The sequence below is a fragment of the Armigeres subalbatus genome, chromosome 1 (genome assembly GCF_024139115.2).
Source record: "Armigeres subalbatus isolate Guangzhou_Male chromosome 1, GZ_Asu_2, whole genome shotgun sequence".
Lineage (NCBI taxonomy): Eukaryota > Metazoa > Arthropoda > Insecta > Diptera > Culicidae > Armigeres > Armigeres subalbatus.
In genome coordinates, this window is record NC_085139.1 from 235,082,475 (window position 1) to 235,102,742 (window position 20,268).

Sequence of the window (20,268 nt, forward strand, 5' to 3'; positions counted from 1 at the left end):
AGTTTCCCTTTGATAATCCTTTGGTTTGAGTTAGTCATCGAAAAAGTTAACGGCTGATGATCAGTAAACAGTTTAAATTTTCACCCGTACAGATACGGTCTCAAATGCTTAACCGCCCAGATGATTGCAAGGAATTCTTTCTCCGTTGTGGAGTATCTTTCCTCAGTTTGGTTCAATGTTCTGGAAGCGTAAGCGTACTGCACCTATTGCAAAATTGCTCGCATCTGTGGTCAGTGTAAATTCTTTGTTGAAATCTGGGTATGCTAACACAGGATCCAACGTTATTTTTTTTTGCATTTTTCGAAACAGTCTTTAATTTCCTGTGAAATGTGAAAATCGGCGTCTTTCCTAAGGAGTGCTGTAAGTGGCTTCACCAGTTTAGCGAAATCTTTTATAAACCGCCTATAGTAGCCAAGCGTTCCTAAGAATTGCCTCACTTACTTTTCATTACAAGGTATTGGCCATTTTTTTATGATTTCAATTTTATCACTATTTGGTTTCCGAAGCTGTATGACCAAGAAATTGCGTTTCTTTCCGAAAGAACTCTCATTTGTCTAGTTGAATTTTAAGGCTAGCTTCTATAAGCTTTTGCAATACTTGGGCCAAATGGCTCTTGTGTTCTTGAAGAGAACTCGAGAATATTATTACATCGTCCATATAGACGAAGCAACATTTCCCGATAAGGTCCTTTGTATGCAATCCATAACGCGTTGGAAGGTTGCCGGGGCGTTTTTCAACCCAAATGGCATGCGTGTAAACTCGTACTTTCCTCCGTTCACTGAAAATGCTGTTTTGCTTTGGCAGCTCTAACAAATCGAAAGGATCATTCTCCATTTCAGCACTGTTCACATTAATTTCGTGAGCACTCTGTGAGTTGTTTTGGATTGCCACGATAGCTTCATTTCCAACACTTCGATACAAGCCAGGTAGGATAGTGAACGAATTGCGGTTCAATTCATTTTCTGTAAGAAAATCACCATCTCTTTTTGTTCGCAATGTAATATATTGAAACTCCTGTTCATTAATGTTAACCGTTTGATTGTCTGGGAACCTTTTCGACATTTGAAAAGTTTTCCTTCCAATTTTCAAAGTATTTTTGCGGATATCGATCTGGGCATTTAAATCCCTTAGTGACTCGTAACCGAGCAATCCGTCAAAATATTTATGGAACTTAAAAACAAAAAAAATTAATCTTTTATTGATCTGAAATGGGTCAAAGGATGCGGATTTGTTTATAGTAGTAGTTCCACTGATGTTCGTAACTCGAATTCCTTTTTCGCTTTTACAATTTTCAATGTTCACATGGTCAGGTGAAATGTAATTTTTGTTCGTTGGATGTTTTTATTGAAATATAAGGAACGAAATTGTTATTCTTTACGGTTTAACCTCTGGCGGCTCTTCCACCTGAAAATTTAGCTCAACCACGAAGTACTCGTCGTCGTCAGAGTCGAGCACTGAACTATCTAGTTGCGGTGGGGTATCATGTTCCTTTTCGCGAGAATTGCTGTGTTGATATTCGTCAGGGGCATTGTCATGGTTATTGATCTCTGTCCTAGATTTCGCCGTTCTCATAGAGACGTCGTCATCTAGTGCAGCTTTGTGGTTTCTAAATTTTCCCGAGGAGTTAGATTTATTTGGATTGCTGTGCTTATTATGGAAATTCTGTGGGTTCGAAGGCATAGTTAGGGGTTGAGCTTGTCGGGATGGGCGTTTACCTTGCGGGTGCGGTGGACGCTCATGTGGTTTCTTATCAAATTTCTGCCGGTAGGCAGCATTTGAACACTCCCTTGTTATAGAATATGCTTCTTCCAGAGTCTCTGGACGATAGCTTCTAACATGCATTGAGAGTTGATCGCTCAGACCATCTATGTATCTTGTTAGGGTAATTAAACTTATCAGTTTATTAATGGCTCTGCCGAAATGTTTATATTCGTCGATAGAAGAAGCCGTTGCTTTTATAGAAGTATCAATTGCTTTGATAGAATTATAATATTCTACTATGGATTTACTGCCTTGTCGAATGTAAAAGAGTGATTGTATATGAGATGTTAAATCTCTTCTATCCCCGTAAGAATTCTGTAATATTTCCTTAATTTCCTCCCAACTGTTCGGATTGCCTGCTGCGATCAGCTGCGATCAGCTTCTTTGGCTTCTCCGACAGTTTTGCTTTTTACCGCACGTATGATCTAATCGTAAATCGGATCATTCTCATACTTCTCAAATAATTCGATTGTTTTTTTGGTGTCTTGGATCCAGGATTGGGTTTCGCGTCTGTTTCCACTGAATGGAGAAAGGTTTTTAATAGGGTCGGGTGTTCTGAAAGCCAAAAATGGGTCGTCTGATTTTTGCTTTAGTTGATTATATTGGGAAATAAGGAGGTTTTGATTCTCCGTTAGATTCTTAATGTGCTCCAGCAAACCTTGCGGATCGAGTTGTGTAGACGGAACGTTTTGTTCCTCTGCCATGACAATAAGTAATGATTGGAAAAAGTTCACTTGAAATACGATATTCGAGTGGTCGTATGTCTTCCACTTTTAAGTTAGCTTTGCTTTTTCTTTAAATTCGTATGTACGGGTCGGCGTTTACTGCCTGCGTCCGTTTAGGTGAAATTAGATAAAATAAATTTGCTGAGCTCGATGTCCGCTCTCACTCAGAATTGAATCGCACTAATTTGTCACTTGTTTAAGTTATGCCACGTTAGGCGTTGGGTACTGTCCGTGAAATAACAAAAATTACACGAGGTTGATATGCGTTCACTCTCCGTAAATTATAATGTTGATAACTGATACTGTTTTGATATGCCGCGCTGGGCGTTTTATGATAATGATTTTAAACTTGTACTTACCAGATGATTCCTTTCATCGGGGAGCCTGTTAATCGTGTGTAGCGTCGGTGGGGTAGATTCCAAGGGCGGGAGTCGTCCTCCTGATGATCTCAAATTTCTGATGTACGCTCAGAAATAGCTAACGCTGGGTCATCGGCGTCTTTCGTATACTCCGTTGGACTTAGGGCTTCTCCTCCGTTGTAGATTTGATGAACTGTAGTTATCCGATATTCGTTCTTCAAACACTTTTCACTAATCTAACCACTTGATTCCTTAAGACTGCGCCAGTTAAATAGAATGCGGCACGCATTCATAAAAAAATATAATTTATTCCGAAATTGAATTACACTTCACACTACAGACTAACGATTACAGACTAACTTGATTTCACCTGACTGAACTGATTTTATTAACTATTTCTGATATGTCAGCAATAAGCTTTCCACCTGGTTGTCGTCCCTTCTCGATCGGATGATCGGTTCATTCGATGATGTGTGTCAGCAGTTTGTGCGTTGGCCAAAGTGCACTTCATCGCTCGTATGCTCGTTCGTCCAATGTACCATGCTGTTGCCAGGTCGCTGTTGCTACCCGCTTGTTGGTATCGGTGTAGTTGCAGGGTCCTGGTGCTGAAGTCCTCCTAACGTATATATAGGCGAGTGGTCCATTCGGGCGAATGGTCTTTTCGGGAGTTTGATCTTTTCGGGCGAGTGTCATTCGGGCGTTTGTGATAGAATCCCTAGCGGGAATAGTAAAACATTCATCACTAGGGTTTTGAAATTCCATTTTCATTCGTGCAAAATCAATAGTTGCGCCGAATTCTTTTAGAAAATGTGTGCCAATTAATCCCACTACATGAGATGGCAACTGATCTGTAACATGGAACCTGATTGGGTTTTCTACCGAATTATTACCCAAGAATGTATCAACGTATCCTAGCGTACTAGTTATTCCATTGACACCAATGACTTTGTCAATTAGACAGCATGATGCTCCGCTGTCCACTATCAATTCTAGATTTCTGTTAAACAATAAAAATTTAGCTCTAAGAGCTCTTTCCGCATCAAAATTAGCGAAAAAGATCAATGAGGTTTGCTTCCTCTTGAATATTTTGTTCGTTAGGCTGCCGAGATACTGCTGGAGCCTGTTCTGCCACGTTAGCTGAGTGTCTGTTTTCCCTTTGGTTCTGGTTGGGGTTACCTCGCCCTCCTCGGCTTCCTCGGTAACCTCTTGTCCAGTGAGGTTGCTGAGGTGGCGGTTGTTGATATTGATTGTGACAGTAACCTCTTCCTCGGTTGTTTCTTCCGCGGTGGTACTCGAATCTGTTCGACCTGAATCCTCTCGGGTTGTAGTATGTAGGATTGCGCGACGAACACCATAGTGCCATCATGTTGTCTTCTACACTTGATGAGTCTGGGGTGGCCTGGCACTAAAAAGCATCCGATATAGCTTTATTCAGAGTTGTTGGATTGCGCGAGTTAAAATTTTCCGCGCCGGAATTTCGTTTTAAAAAGAACAACCTACACGTTCACGAGCCGAAATCGATCTAACGTGTATTCAATAACTAAAATTAATCAAACCTCAAAAGCCTTGCACTTGCACTTTTCCGTCGTCGCACTGTTGGGTCGCATTCCAGTTTGTTGCCGTCCGCTTCAACTTCGTCGTCAAGTGTCGTCAGCAGGTTCCGATGCCCTCGTTCTGGCGGCTTCCGTTGCCAATTCGATGCGACGGGGTCGTCAGCATTTTTCTAGCGCCCATCGGCTAGCTCCGTTGCTAACTCGTCCCTTCCTGAGAGATGAGGGTCCGTCCGAATCACGTCCACGTCCTGTGGGGCTGTGACATTAGATGCTTGTATCTTTACAGTGGCTGATCTGTGGGAGAAAATTTTCAAAAGAATCGCAATACCGATTATCGTGCAGGGGAGGGAGATGATTCCTCCAAAAACGGGCCAGGGAGGCCACTGGATGCTGGTGTTGCTCAATCGAATGTATTCCACTTCCTTTCTCATTTCCAGATGCAAACTATGTAGATGTTCCAAGCTTAAGTTTGCTATTGTGAACTGTTTTTGTATTTGAATTTGTCTTGTCTTGTATTTGTATTTGTATTTATTTATTACATCCATTTGACCAAATATGGTCATATTGAACTACGTACACTATATTACATCCACAGAGCATACATTTATAGGTAACAGGAATTATTCAATGCATACAAACAGATTTACAAAACTCATTACAATAAACAGCTTTATTAACAGTAATAATATAAATTCAATATTTGCATTCTCGAATAAACATTATCTCAACATATACATTACAGATTCGGTTTCCAAGTTCCGTTTGAGCGGTTTACAAATTCTCTAAACTTTACTTCGTTTGGCCAAGTATTGCCGGACAGTCCCAACTCTTTTAAATTTGAATTCAACCTCACCTTAAACGATACATCTTTCCATTTTGGAACTAATTTTACGATATCATTGCAGGTCGATAAAGGTGTACTTAAAGAGCGTGATATCATAAGACTAATATCATTTTCAGTTGCACGTTTAGCAATGTTTGTTAAAAACAACGCAAACTTATCACTTTCATTTTCGGTTTGTTGTGAATAACCAGCTATCTCATCAGTTGATTCATTCCGGTACGACAAAGCAATAGGCGTTGAGTGTCGGTTCACAGCATCTGAAACTGGTTTCCCAATCACATCTGCGAGCGTTTGAGCAATGTTGGCTACTTTTCTCTTCAGGTCTTCGATCTCTTCTTCTACGGGACGAGATGGTTCAGTTCCAGTGGCTGCATCAACAACAGTACGCTCCCGCATTTTACAAAGCGAAGCCATGCACACATTGCAAACCCAAATAATATTGGTTGATAAAGCACACACGGACACGTCTGCTTCAGTTAACCCAACACAGCTAGCGTGATACGATTTAGGGTCGGTGTACCAATTGTCGCCATACTTAAGAACAACTATTTTTTTAAAAATAAGTAAAAGGCATGTGGGTGGACTTTATATATCAAGCGAAAGGTTTTACTTCATGCTCCTTAGAACAGCTGTGAAAACCACAATAAAATTTGTTATTACCTTCAAAATTGATTAATCCATAATAGGAACGCATGCACCAGTTGTGGCACTATTCTTAATTTTGGTTCCTTATTTGGCAAATTCCATTGTTTTCTTATGGGACTGGCCAAATAGGGACCACTAGTGCCACAACTGGTGCAAAGAACGTTAAAAATTAAGCAAAATCAATTTTTACAATTATGCTTTGCTTGTTTTGGAGGAAATCAAAGGTGTTATCGTGTCATATGAATATGCTTTATCGATATGAACTTGGTTTGCAGTGATTTGATTGGTCATTTCGCATATAAAGCACTAGTGCGACAACTGGTGCTATAGCCACAACTGGTACACCTAGCCTAGCGCAAAATCCTTCGCACACAGTAAAAAGAGAGTCGATACCGATAGCGAGGGTGCATTTATCACAATGGTTTGCCATAAAGACACTATAAACAAAGACGGGAAATGTTCCAATTGGAATTCCAAATTTACTGTCAATGTCATTCCAATCGAGCAAGAGACCTGTCATTCCAAAATATCGCGCGCAATATTTGGCAAGGGTTCATTTGAACCAGCACGAATAAATATGTTTGTATTATTATTTGAATATTTTTTCATGGATTGAAGTAAAAAAGTGTTCGTATGTGGTTAAAAATCAATTAAGCATGTTTATAGTGAATTGTGGCTTTTTATTGGGTGATTGAACACGATACAAATCAAATATTTTTATATTATGTAATTCGTATAGACCAATGTGGAAAGTATATCCAGCATCAGCAGTGTTGCGCACGCAGAGTTGCCTGGTGATTTATTTGTTCAGGGATCAGACTTCCCGTCTTTGTATATAGTGTCTTTAGTTTGCCATTTTGACACAAAACAAATATCCGACGCGATAGGTATTTACAAGTTTTCTGAGCTGATTTAACCAAGTACCGGTGCAGTTAAAAATCGAACTCACTCTCGTTGAACAAATGAAGTGTACAATTAACATAAAGTCCAATCTCACGATTTAAAACAGCGTAATCCGATAAATTCTTCACGGAAACCGAGACGATACAAACAAGCGACTTCGACTCTGACTGTATTGTAAGACCATCCAATGGAAGCTGTATTGGACTTCCAGCCATATTCCGAATCATATTGGAATAGGTGATGTTGTTGATGGTTACCTCACAGTCGTGAAACGATATCAAAAATGTTCCAGATAACGTACGGTTGCTGATTCCACAATTTGATGAGAATGAAATATTCCTGTCGGAGTTCATTATGACGTTTTCATCATTTATAATAATGATTTCATCTTCAGGTGGATTCATGGTGTAATTGCAGCTTGCTTGTTGTCCCGAGAGAAGTTTTGGTACACATCCGGAATTGTCGAATTCTGTTTCATGGACTTTGTATATGATTGTCTCTAAAGAGCCCACAATGTAATTACCGGTTTCATGATGCAAATAGTTCCTTCTAGCCAGGTGGATCTGTTTGTGACTAGCTGTGACAGGGAAGACGTGAATCTTGTTGAAAATCCTCTTGTCTAAGATGGGAGTTTTTATCAGTAGAGTCAGTTCCTTGCTGTTGGTGGCGACTGTTGTTTCAGCAAAATTGAGTGCTTCCAAGGCATTATGAAGTGAGATATTTTGTTTAGATAGATCTTGATACAAAATCTCAATTTCATTTTGACTTAGTACTTTCTCATTCAAAATTCCTACTTTTGCAAGGGCTATACTTTCAACAATTTGAGTTAATTTCTCTGCTAAAAATTTAAGATTTAGAAAAATATTTATTGAATAGATTTCCAATGATTTGGAGTTTGACAGTTCAATTGCATCTTTTGTTTTGAAAACTAATTCTTTCATCTGTAAATTAAGTGCCCTATTAATTCTAATCTGTTGATTGTTGTTGTATACAAGCTCATTAATTGAGGAGTTTATAATCTTCAAGTCATTAGCGCCTGGGCTTCCTGCTATAAATTTCCAACCAGTTCCTAAGCTGTCCCAACGCTTTTGTCTCCTGAAGGGAGCTAAGTTTTTCAGTGTTTGCTGAATTTCCTAGAATTTCTGAATCGACAGTGGTGTAAACTGATTACCTTTTATCTGATCAAATTGATTTCAAATTGAAATTCTCTACATCAGCGGTTCTCAACCTTTTTCTTGAGAGGTACCCCTTCGCACCTTTGCATAAATTGAGGTACCCCTATTTATTTTTTTGGCTGTTAAATGAAAATAAGTGTAACTCATAAGATATATGAAAAAAGCAACTGAAAATTAAAGAATGGCTTCTGAGCCTCTTGGAATATGGCTTTCGTGCCACTGAAAAGGAGGCTTCTGGCCATCTTGAAAGGGCGCCTCTGAGCCCCTTGAATGTAGGCTTCCACGCCTCTAGAAAGATGAACTCCGAGCGCCTTGAAGAGAGGTTTCCGAGCCTCTTGAAAGTAGGCTTCCGAGCCTCTTGATAGTAGCCTTCAGAGCCTCTTGAAAATAGGCTTCCGAGCCTCTCGAAAGTAGGCTTCAGAGCATCTGGTAAGAAGGTTTCCGAGCCTCTTGAAAGGAGACCTCCGGGTCTCTTGAGATGAGGCTTCCAGGCCTCTTGAAAAGAGGCTTCCGGGCCTCTTGAAATGAGGCTTCCGGGCTTCTTGAAATGAGGCTTCCGGGCCTCTTGAAAGGAGGCTTCCGGGCCTCTTGAAAGGAGGCTTCCGGGCCTCTTTCGAGGCTTCCGGGCCTCTTAAAAGGAGGCTTCCGGGCTTCTTGAAATGAGGCTTCCGGGCCTCTTGAAAGGAGGCTTCCGGGCCTCTTAAAAGGAGGCTCCCGGGCTTCTTGAAATGAGGCTTTCGGGCCTCTTGGAAGGAAGCTTCCGGGCTTCTTGAAAGGAGGCTTCCGGGCCTCTTGAAAGGAGGCCTGGCCTCTTGAAAGGAGGCTTCCGGGCCTCTTGAAAGGAGGCTTCCGGGCCTCTTGAAAGGAGGCTTCAGGCCTCTTGAAATGAGGCCTGGGCCTCTTGAAAGGAGGCTTCCAGGCCTCTTGAAAGGAGGCTTCTGGCCTCTTGAAAGGAGGCTTCTGGGCCTCTTGAAAGGAGGCTTCTGGCCTCTTGAAAGGAGGCTTCCGGGCATCTTGAGAGGAGGCTTCGGATCCTCTTCAAAGGAGGCTTTCGGGCCTCTTCAAAGTAAGCTTCCGGGCCTCTTGAGAGGAGGCTTCCGGGCTTCTTAAAAAAAGGCTTCCGGGCCTCTTGGAAGGAGGCTTCCGGACCTCTTGATAGAATGCTTCTGGGCCTTTTGAGAGGATGCATCCGGGCCTCATGAAAGCAGGCTTCCGAGTCTTCTGGAAGGAGGCTTTCGGGCATCTTGAGAGTAGTCTTCCGGGCCTCTCGAGAGGAGCCTTCCGGGCCTCTTGAAAGGAGGCTTCCAGGCCTCTTGAAAGGAGGCTTCCAGGCCTCTTGAAAGAAGGCTTCCGGGCCTCTTGAAAGGAGGCTTCCGGGCCTCTTGAAAGAAGGCTTCCGGGCCTCTTGAAAGGAGGCTTCCGGGCCTCTTGAAAGGAGACTTTCGGGCCTCTTGAAAGACGGATTCCGAACCTCTTAAAAAGAGGCTTCCGAGACTTTTGAAAAGAGGCTTCCGGGCTTCTTAAAAGGGGGCTTCCCGGCCTCTTGAAAGGAGGCCTCTGAACCTCTTGAAAGGAGTCTTCCAATCCTCTTGAAAGGAATCCACGGATCCTCTTGAAAGAAGTCCTCCGGGCTGATTAAAGTAGGTTTTCGAGCAGCGTAGAAGGATGGTTCAAATACTCTTTCAACGAAGCAACTGGGTTTTTCGGAAAAGCCTTCATTTCTCTCAAATGGAGGCATCTGAACGTGTAGACTTTAAATTTTAGTTCAGAGGCATATTCTTTAACCATTTTGTTTTGAACTGGTGGCATAGAAGATTTTAAAAATTTATTCATTCATCGTTCTGTTCTTTACATGTATCAGAACTTAATCAATAAGTTTTGATTAAAATTGCATAAAATCCGCCATTATGCATTTTTGTCCAAGGTACCCCCTGGGCCCGGCGAAGGTACCCCCAGGGGTACATGTACCCCAGGTTGAGAACCGCTGCTCTACATGAAATTTCAATGCAGTGATATTAAAATGGTGAACATAATAATGAGAAGTTATTTGGATTCTTGCTAAACCTGACTGGAAGATAATTATTCAATTCTCCTAAATTCTATCGAGTTACCTATTACTAAATTTAAAAATATTAAAATTCTGTAGGAAGAAAGGATAAGGATTAGGGATTATTAGATTTTCCTGATTTTAACATCATTTTTGTGTACTCTCCTTCCATCATCCATAATGACGGTACTTTTATTAACTTCTTTAACTTTGTTTTTCCTAAAACGGGGTTTATGTTTGATTCTTTGTCGTGCATTTTCATACACTTCCTGATTGGATTGAATTTCTACATGTTTCTTGGATTTATTGTGAAATTCTAAATCTTTCTTTTGCTTTACTGTAAGGTTTTTGAAAACTTTCTCTATGATTTCAGGGGTTCTGGGAGATGGGAGTATGACTTGTAGCACTTTGGACGGAGGAGTTATAGTTGTTTAGTGATAAAAGGAGTAGGTCAGTGACGGATTTTTCAGGATTTTCATGTTTGGTTGTTCTATATATTTCCAAAAAGTGCGGAGTGGAATCACTCTACAACACCATTCATCTCGCTACGTCCTGTTGCCGTAACGTATGGTTCGATACGATGTGTATTGTAGAAGTTTACCAGATCTCCGGTCATAAATGATTTTTCACCATCCATGACTAAAGTTTCAGGGGGATTGTATTTTAGGAGGAGGTCTTTAACGGCAGGGACTATATCGACTGCAGCTCTAGATTCAATGTGTTTGATTTGGGCAAATTTGGAAAATTTGTCGATATAGGTGAGAAAATGGTCGTTTTCGAGGAAAAGGATATCTATATGAGCAATTTTGAAAGGAGCATTCGGGATTGGGGTTTCTTGAAGTGGGTATTTGATTGGATTTCGATTATATTTATTCTCATGACAAATTTTGCAGTTTGTCACGAAATCCTTTACCTTTTGAGCAAGTTTTGGAAAGTAAAACTTCCTCAAAAGTTGTAATTTATTCTCTTCAGCACCACGGTGTGCTCTGTAATGCTCCTGTCGGATGACGTTCCATTGTTCGTCCTCCTGTTGTATGTCTTGTAGGATCGATCGACTAAAACGGATTTTTAATGACCTTTATAGAAAAAAATTTTTTTTTATAGACTTCTTGAATTTTGCCCATCAAAGGTTCGGTCGTTAATAATCCATTAACTTTGGAAAGATCGAAATGTTTTTTTAAAATCTGTAAAATAGAATCATTGTTAGTATTGGTTAGCGAAATCTCAACCCTTGTGTAGCTAGGAAATGGATTTTTCACTGTTACTTTATCCGGACCTTCACTTAAGATGACTTGATGCTTAAAACCGTTTAAAGGAGCTTCTGTGGATTCAATATAAAAGTCATCGCTGTTATCAGCAGAATGTTGAGTTGCTGTCATAGAACAAACCATTCTACTCAAAGCGTCGGCCACTACATTGGATTTCCCAGGTTTATAAATAATTTCATAATCATGCTCCTCTAGGTACGATTTCCATCGCTTAAGTTTAGCATTAGTGTTCTTGGGCGATAAAGCGAATGTCAGGGGCTGATGATCAGTAAGTATTTTGAATTTAGCCCCATATAGATAATTTCTAAAGGTTTGAAGTGCCCAGTAAATCGCTAACATTTCTTTCTCTGGCACTGAGCATCCTTCTTCTGTTTGTGATAGGGTTCTGGACGCAAAATGTATGGGCTTGTCTTTACCTAATTCACCTTGAGACAAGACGGCACCGACTGCATAATCGGAGGCATCGGTTGTGAGAATGAAAGGTTTATTGAAATCTGGGTAGATGAGAATGTCGGAGGATGATAGCAGGCTTTTCATCTTTTGAAAACACTGTTTTTCATTACCACTAAGTGATATTTTTTATTGGAAGCAGGGTTTCACTCCCCCCTTAGAAGGTTTGTCAAGGGTTTTGCAATTTTTGCAAAATCTTTGACAAATCTGCGATAGTAACCCATCATTCCTAAAAACCCTCGAAGTTCTTTTAGGTTTTTGGGTTCTGGAAACTGGTTAATAGCTTCAATTTTCTTTTGGTTAGGTTTAATCCCATTTGAGCTTATTATATAGCCCAGGAATTCAACCTCTTGATGGAGGAACTCGGATTTATCGAGCTGGATTTTCAATCCAGCATTGTCCAAAGTTTTGAAGATAGTTGCTAAATTTTTTAAATGCTCCTCCAGATCTTTTCCAAAGACGATTACATCATCGATGTAAACGTAGCAGATTTTTCCAATATGTTCTCTTAGAACATCGTCAATTGCCCTTTGGAAAGTAGCGGGCGCGTTTTTTAACCCAAATGGCATTCTTGTAAATTCATATTTGCCATTATTAATGGAAAACGCAGTTTTTTCAATGTCGCTGGCTTTCATCCGGATCTGATGGAAACCAGAAGCAAGATCTAATGTGGAAAAGTACTTTTGCCCTTTCAATTGGTCAATTACATAACCAATTTCAGGCATAGGGTATCGGTCAGAAACTGTCTTTTCATTCAGTTTTCTGTAATCGATGACCATTCTGATTTTTTTTTCATACTGGTGATGTCCAAGCCGAACGAGAAGGTCTGATTATACCATCAGCCAAAAGCTTATCGACTTGTTTCCGAACTTCGTCGGTATAGGCTGCAGGATAGGGATAAACCTTCTGATGAATAGGTATATCATCAGTGGTATTAATACAACATTCAACTGTCGTACCGCAGGTAAGTTTCGTATTTGGATGATGAAAAACTTCGTTATGAGCCTTTAAAATTTTATGAAGTTTTTCTCTTTCGTCGTTCGACAAATGAGAAATCCGAAATAAATTATTCGAAGTGGGATTTACAGGATTATATCGTGAAAGTGGGACACTCAATGATTCATTATCTTTTTTCAAACGCAAAACATTATTTTGCAGGTCAACTATTGCGTTCAGAGACTGAAGGATACCTGTTCCGATAATGCCTTTGAAAAACGGGTGAAATTTATGAAGCAAAAATTGTGATTTATTTTTGGATAGAAAAACGCAATGTCAATAGCAGATGTAGCTCCGAATTTTCCACTTGCACTAGAAATTTCATCTGCTTTGAAGTCATAGGGTCTAGCCCCTTTGTATTTGTAAGCTAACTTTGGTTCAATGACGTTAATGTTGGCTCCTGTGTCTATCAGAAAAGGAAACTCTCCAATATTAGTTTTTAGGGATATATATGGAAGAGTTGGAGTTACCAACTCGGCTTCCATTCTAAAAAAATAGTTTGAGTTGAAGTAGATGGCTGAGGCTCATCCTCTTCCCTAATAGTGGGAAGCTCTTCAGCAGTCAGTTCCTCATGATTATGAGGATCTGGTTGGAGTTGGTCTTCCGAAGGTTCATTTTGAAAGTATAAATCGGGATGTATTTGATTGAAATCTGACTCGTAGCCTTGGTCATAGCAATCATAACAATCGCATATTCTTTTGTATTCCAATGGATGGGCCATCCGTTTGAAATTTTGGGGATGATTAAAAGGTGGATGGGGCCTTTTAATTCCCATTTGGGGTCTGTTTGTATAGTTAATGTTTCTGGACCTAATGCTCGGGTCCACTTCCATGGGTTCCGGCTTAGGCAGAGGTCTATGGGGTTGATGAAATGAATTGGTTTGAGCTCTTGATTGTTGAAAAGAGTGAGGTTGATAGAAAGAAGTGTTCGGAAATCTTGGTTGGGATGGGTGGGATTGATTGAAGAATGGTTGATTTTTTTGAGGTATGGGATGAAGAACCTGTTTTCTCGGAGGGAGTCTAGGGGGCTCAAGATCTCTTGGTCGTGGAATATAAGATGAATGTTCATTTCTATATGGAGCAGACCGTGTGTCCATATTGAAATATTCAAGGCAAAATTGGTAGGCGTGGTTCAAGGTTTTTGGATTGAATGTTTTCAGAAGATGGCATAGGGGTTTATCCAAGCCCCTGATGAAGGAATCGATTGCTTTCTCCCTAAAGTAGTCAATATGGGAGTTGGCGTGAAGGAAAAATTTTGGTTCCGTTTGAACCTGAGCGATTATCGATGAGAGCAACTCATTCACCCTAGAGTAGTAGCTACCTAGGCTTTCCTGAGTAGTCTTCTTGATTGAAGTTAATTCAAAATCAAGAGTTTTCAAATCTCTTTTGTCTCTATAATAGAGAAGAAGAGTACTCTTGATTTGGTTCCAATTGTGCATTATGTTGTTAGCGTTTAGAATGTCGGCAGCTTCTCCCCTAATTTTCCTTCGGACACAACGTCCGATTAATTCACGTTGTGCATCAGATGCACCGTTTCCTCGAAACAAGTCAAAAATACCTTGCATGTCGGCTAACCAATTAATCAATTCAGTTGGTCGACCATCAAAAGGTTGGAGATCACGAACAAAATCCTCAACGGCATCCCTCCCTCCAATTAGTTCTGCATCTACATCATTATTGTTAGCAGCGTGTGCCATTTTTTAAGATTTTCACAGGTTAATTATTTCACTTGTCACAATCAAAAAATTAAATTAAATATAATCAAATCAAATCATTCACAAATCACTTTGTCTTGAATCACTTGAATCTAATAACCTGATAACCTTTGGTGTCAAATACAATTTATCTAATTAAATCAAGTTATTCACAAATCACAAAAATCTAACTGAATCAAATTATTAGAAAACCACTCCTTGTATCACTTAATTCACTTTAAAAAATAGAGATAATATTAAAAATGACTTACATAAAGGACCATGTCCTGGGTCTGGCCGGCATTTGATGTAATCCGTTCTTCTGTTGGCTGTCCACCGAGGTCGTGTTGCTTCACTGTGTGTGGCTCTTGGAACCACTTTGATAATTATTATCACTGTTTAGAATTTGGCACTCTTCGGTGCTTGGCTCTAGGGACCAATCTGAAGATTTTCACACTTTGGAAACAAACACTTATACACTTCCCAGCACTCAGTGGATCTCGCCGGAGCCTCCAGTTAAAATTTTCCTCGCCGGGATTTCTTTTAAAAAGAACAACCTACACGTTCACGAGCCGAATTCGAACTAACGTTTATTCAATAACTAAAATTAATCAAATCTCAAAAGCCTTGCACTTGCACTTTTCCGTCGTCGCACTGTTGGGTCGCATTTCAGTTGGTTGCCGTCCGCTCCAACGTCGTCGTCAAGTGTCGTCAGCAGGTTCCGATGCCCTCGTTCTGGCGGCTTTCGTTGCCAATTCAATGCGACAGGGTCGTCAGCATTTTTCTAGCGCCCATCGGCTAGCTCCGTTACTAACTCGCGCTTTCAGGAAAAATTTCGTAGCTGGGTCGCGTAGTCCATTTGTAAAAGCTTGTACTGCGATTGGTTCAACAATATTCGCAGCAGCAGCTTCGCTCGCGAATGTACCTGTAGATACATGGGCGGCGGCCAATTTAGCGGAAAGGATTTCTATTTCAGCTCCATAATCCGAAATAGATTTATTCTGCTGTTTTTTGGCGGTCATTTCATTCTCCACCGCACGCGGAGTGACTCTTATGGCAAATTTTTGCCTTAGAGCCTGAAATGCTTGTGCTAGGGTAGCTGCATTGTCGATAGAACCGTGCGCTGCCCCAGTTAATGTTGTCTTCAAAAATTTTAAAATGGCTGCCTCAGGAACGTCCTCTGTATAGTCCCTGAGTAGCTCGATACTTTCGATGTAACTTGTCAATTGTGTGACACATCCATCGAAAGGTTTTACTTATTTTAGTGCCATGGTTAATTTTTCTATTTTTGTTTTGATTAATAGGTATAACTCGTTATGGATCAAATACAATTTAGTTTTATAATTCTCTATTTCTGAGCATGCAAGCTTACGCTCGAATTCGTTTAATTTTTTAATGGCCTGATGGAGAGTAGCTTCAAAATACGTTCTCTTCTCGATCAACGTATCGTAAAGGTACTGCCTATTAAGACTTTTCTGCAAATTTCTTAGGTTTAGGATTTTATTAAATGTCCTTGTTTTCCGCGATTATCGATACAAATTTCATGATTGTAATTCGAGTTTCTTTCATATTGTTTTGTTATTCGTTCGTTGTTTTTGTCTTGATTCGATTCTAATATACTAAAAATGCATTCGTCTTTATATGCTTCGTCGTCGTTAATACGTCTCAAATCGTATTTATTTACTTGACTCGTGTCATAATCGTGCAGTGTCTGGTCATCACATTCTACTTTCATTGATGAATGGTTGTTGATTTGTCTGAGTTGTTTACATTTTCTTTGGTTATTCAACCGTTGTTCGATTTCATTTATATGGTTTTCTATAATTACTTCTTGATCTAGATCTTCCAATAAATCCGATAATGTTTTCTTTTTCTGTATCTTTGCGTAAAATTGCAGCTGTTTATCTTTAAGACCAGCCAGAAAATGAATTTTCAAAAACCGTTCAGCAAATGATGTTTTGTTTTCCTTGTCATTCTCAAAATCCTCAATATATTACTTATGTTTTTGGTCGTTCGAGATACGTTTTTAAAAAAAACTAAACAATCGACCTGTCTGCTCGAGTGAAGAAATACGAATGAATTTTATTGTTAACTAATTATTATGGAACCTAGCTGGGGAATACTTTATGCTGATACTGGCAAGAACCATCAATCATGGGCGTCGGTCGCGGCTCCAATAACACCGGTGCGGAATGTGCAAGGTGTTGGTCTCCGGTTACGTCCGGTCCAATGTGGCTAGCTTAGAGTTGGACGCTAACAGTTGCCGTTCCAGCAATTTGACTCTGGTTGCATTTACGTCCGTAACTGGCCCCTCCTTGAAGTCCGAAACGTCCTCGTTTCCGGTTGGTTTGGCACGTTGCTGCAGATAGAAACTTTTTCTTGTCAGATAAAAAAAAATGGCGATTATAATGGCAAGCAGGCTGACGCCTGATAAAGACATTGACGGGAGTACGACAGAATTCATGGTTTTTCTTAGAGAATCCAGATGATGTCTATTGTTGATGTGGATTTTTCGAAACTCATCTCAGGCTCTAGGTCTTTAATTTGGATGTCCAAACCGTCCAGTGGAACGATTGATAACTGACCTGTTTTATACCATTCTTTGTTGATGAATTCCAACCCAACAGTTATGGTATTCTATTAAAAATGTGCCAGTTAGAGTTCTGTTATGTATTCCACAAGAAGTAATGATCTCTTGGTTTTTGATTTGCTTGACGACCAAATGATTTGGGGTTAATGGTTTTACCACCGATACTTGGCTTACTTCCTTAAATGAGCAGTTTGCTGGTTTTCCGTTGAGAAGCATTGAGAAACAGCCATCGTTTGTCGAGTTTTGAAGGTTTTCCAAGCTACAGATGTGGTTGCGTCCTATTTCCTGGCAGGGTTTGTTGATGAAGTAAAGATTGAAATCGTTGATGATTGCTATGGTTGCCGGTACCTTCAGCGTCCTATCTTTAATTATCAAAGGTTCTAGTAAGAGAGTTTTATAGGCAAGAGTTTCGAGCGAGGGAATTTCAATTACAAAAATAATCTTAGTTTCATTATGGAAGCTGCTTATTTCAAGGAATTCGTACATTTGATCTACGGTTTCTACGTTAAGCTTTTGGGTTTCAAATTGTTGTATTATAATTTTTAATTCATCAGGAGTCAAAATATCTTTGGAAATAACTCTTAATTTGGCTAGCTGTACTATTTCAAAAATGGTTCTAAAGTGATCATTTACATTATCAATTAAAATATTGGTTTTAGAATGTCTTGTAGAATTATCAAATTTTTCGCTACACCTGAACTAGTTCGTGAATCTATTAGACTTCGTTTGATTTGATCATGGTCCTTTTCTAACTGTCTGATAATTCTATTCATCCTATCTTGAAGTTGGCTATTGATTTGGACTTGTTCGTTATTTTCGTTTATCAAAATTTCGTTATTGGACTCTAACTTTCTGATATTCTCCGAAATTTTTATTAGATCATTATCGTCCAGATTGCCTGTAATTTGTTTTAGAGTAGAGCCGAGAAAATTGAACAATCCTCGTCTGTTTCTATGTCTTGGCATTAGGTTGTGAAACAGAGTTTGAGTATTGCTAAATTTTGACTCAAGCATTTTGGTTATATCTGTATAATTTTCAAAACTTTTGATTCCTTGAAGGATAATTTCGAGCTTTGCAAGAATTGGTTCGTATCGTTTCAAGTCAATTGTGTGGTAAATTTGATGCTTCCCAATTTTTACAAAGGTTTTCCCAATGTCTAGTGTTAATAAACCAGGATTTCGTTGGAGATCGGTTATTTGGATGCTAGGGGAGGATCTTGCTGTAGATGAAGAGATGATCACGGCGAAAATGATGAGCGTGGTAGCCTTCATAATGTTGTCCTAAAATTAGAAAAACTTTTATTAGTGAAAATAACTAAATTTATTCTGGTTTAGTACGATAGTTTAAAGCAAAGATGGATTATTTAGAATGGAATTTGTATAGTGATAGGGTTTAATTGGATTAGTGCTAGCAGGTCGACTATCTGGTTTAGGAGTTATTGCGATTTGTAATTAAGCTTGGAAAAGTTGAGCAAGTGCTGGGATATGTCCAAGCAGTACGTTCTGCGTAAAGCAATATTCTTACAGTATTGTATATAGTTAGAATTTCACTTGAAGTATTCCTATTCTCTGATTCGACGAAGGGCTTCTTTATGTAACTTCCTTTGATTTTCATCAAGGAACGTCTGTTGCCCGTCCTCGGCGACTACGACGGGGTGAAGTTATCCTGTCTCTTGTTTTTACTCCGTGTCGTTTGGTGAACGCCAGTTGACCTACATCCAGAGGTGGGGGTTTTCTCGAATTTGGTTTCTTTGAGCATTTTGGTTACGTTGGATTTGTGAGATTTGGTGCACAGCTTCGTCATAGATTTTATTCCGAGCTTCTAACATTCTCTCACGATCCAATGGCCTTTCTTCGTCGTCTTTATCCCGTAGAATATCTCTCGTGGTTTCATGTTGGTAGCTGAATGTATGCTATTGTTGTAAAGAGTACAGGAAATAAGGAACATTTCTTTGACAGTGACATTCGGGTACCTATGTTTATTACATTTAAATATTTCGGCTATTGTAGAATGGAAGCGTTCTACGATGCCATTGGTTTCACTACGATCAACGGGAGTAAAATATTGTTGGACGTTCAAATCCGCGAGTATGCCTCTTAGTTCAATGGACTTTATAGCCGGTTCGTTATCTGAAACTATTAGCTGAGGAGTTCCATACAAGGCAAAGTATTTCAGTATAGCTTTTCTGATATCCGGAATAGCTCTAGATTTTATGGGGATGAGGCTTCCAAATCTAGTTAATTTGTCGACTACCGACAAAAATAAGTAGGGTTGCGAAATGAAAACATCGATATGGATGATATCCAATGGTTTTTAGGGATGGGAGTTTCGCCATGTTTTATCTTATACGGTTTCCTCTCGTACTTGGCCTTATTGCAAATTTGGAATAAGATAATAAATTTCCTAATCTTAGTCTTAAGGTTAGGGAAATAATAACGTCTAATCATTTCGGCGTAATTTTCTTTGATGCCTCGATGTGAGGTTTCATGGGTTTGTTCTATGAGCGAATCTTGCTCTTGAATATTAGTTACATCTGTTAACATTTTCTGCGATATCTTGATCTTGAAGATTTTATGTCTACTAAAGTAATTTTTATAGACAATTTGGATAGTTGGAATCAAGCTTTCGGGGCAAAGTATGCAATTTTGTTTTGATGGGTCCATGCATTCCCGGAAGATTCGAATCATTAATGGAACTCCAAAATTTAGTTTGGTAATGATTCGTCTATGAACTCTCGGAAAGATTTCCTCATAGGTTTCAGAATCTTCAGTGCCGATTTTCAAAATAATCTGATTGCGAAAGAAGTTAATGGGACGTTCGGTGCATTCGATGAATTCTGACACGTCAGTATCTGCCGAATGAATTGAACTTGAATCGGATGATTCTTCGTTTACATTTATTTCAGGTATTCTAGACAAAGCATCTGCCACGACATTTTGTCTCCCTGGCCGGTGTTTTATTTCAAAATCGTATTCGGATAACTGAAGTCTCCATTTTACGAGTTTTGTGTTTGGGGTTTTTAAATTTAGGGCATATGTTAAAGGCTGGTGGTCAGTATAGAGTGTGAACTTCTTACCAAAGAGATACAGGCGGAAGTATCGAGTTGCCCATACAATGGCCAACAATTCCTTTTCAATGGCCGAATAATTCTCTTCGGACTTGGTCAATGTTCTCGAGGCGTAAGCTATGGGTCTATCCGCTCCGATAGGTCCCTGCGATAGCACCGCTCCTAGGGCGAAATTGCTCGCATCCGTAGTTA

The 20,268-nt window shown here is 39.7% G+C and overlaps 1 protein-coding gene and 1 pseudogene across 8 annotated transcripts in view; one reads left to right on the forward strand and one right to left on the reverse strand.

Annotated features, from left to right (window-relative positions):
• LOC134205901 (uncharacterized protein DDB_G0283357) overlaps positions 1-20,268 on the forward strand; it is a 191,129-nt gene that overhangs the window by 100,204 nt on the left and 70,657 nt on the right. The window lies entirely within an intron of this gene.
• Positions 4,569-10,116, reverse strand: LOC134207097 (uncharacterized; annotated as a pseudogene).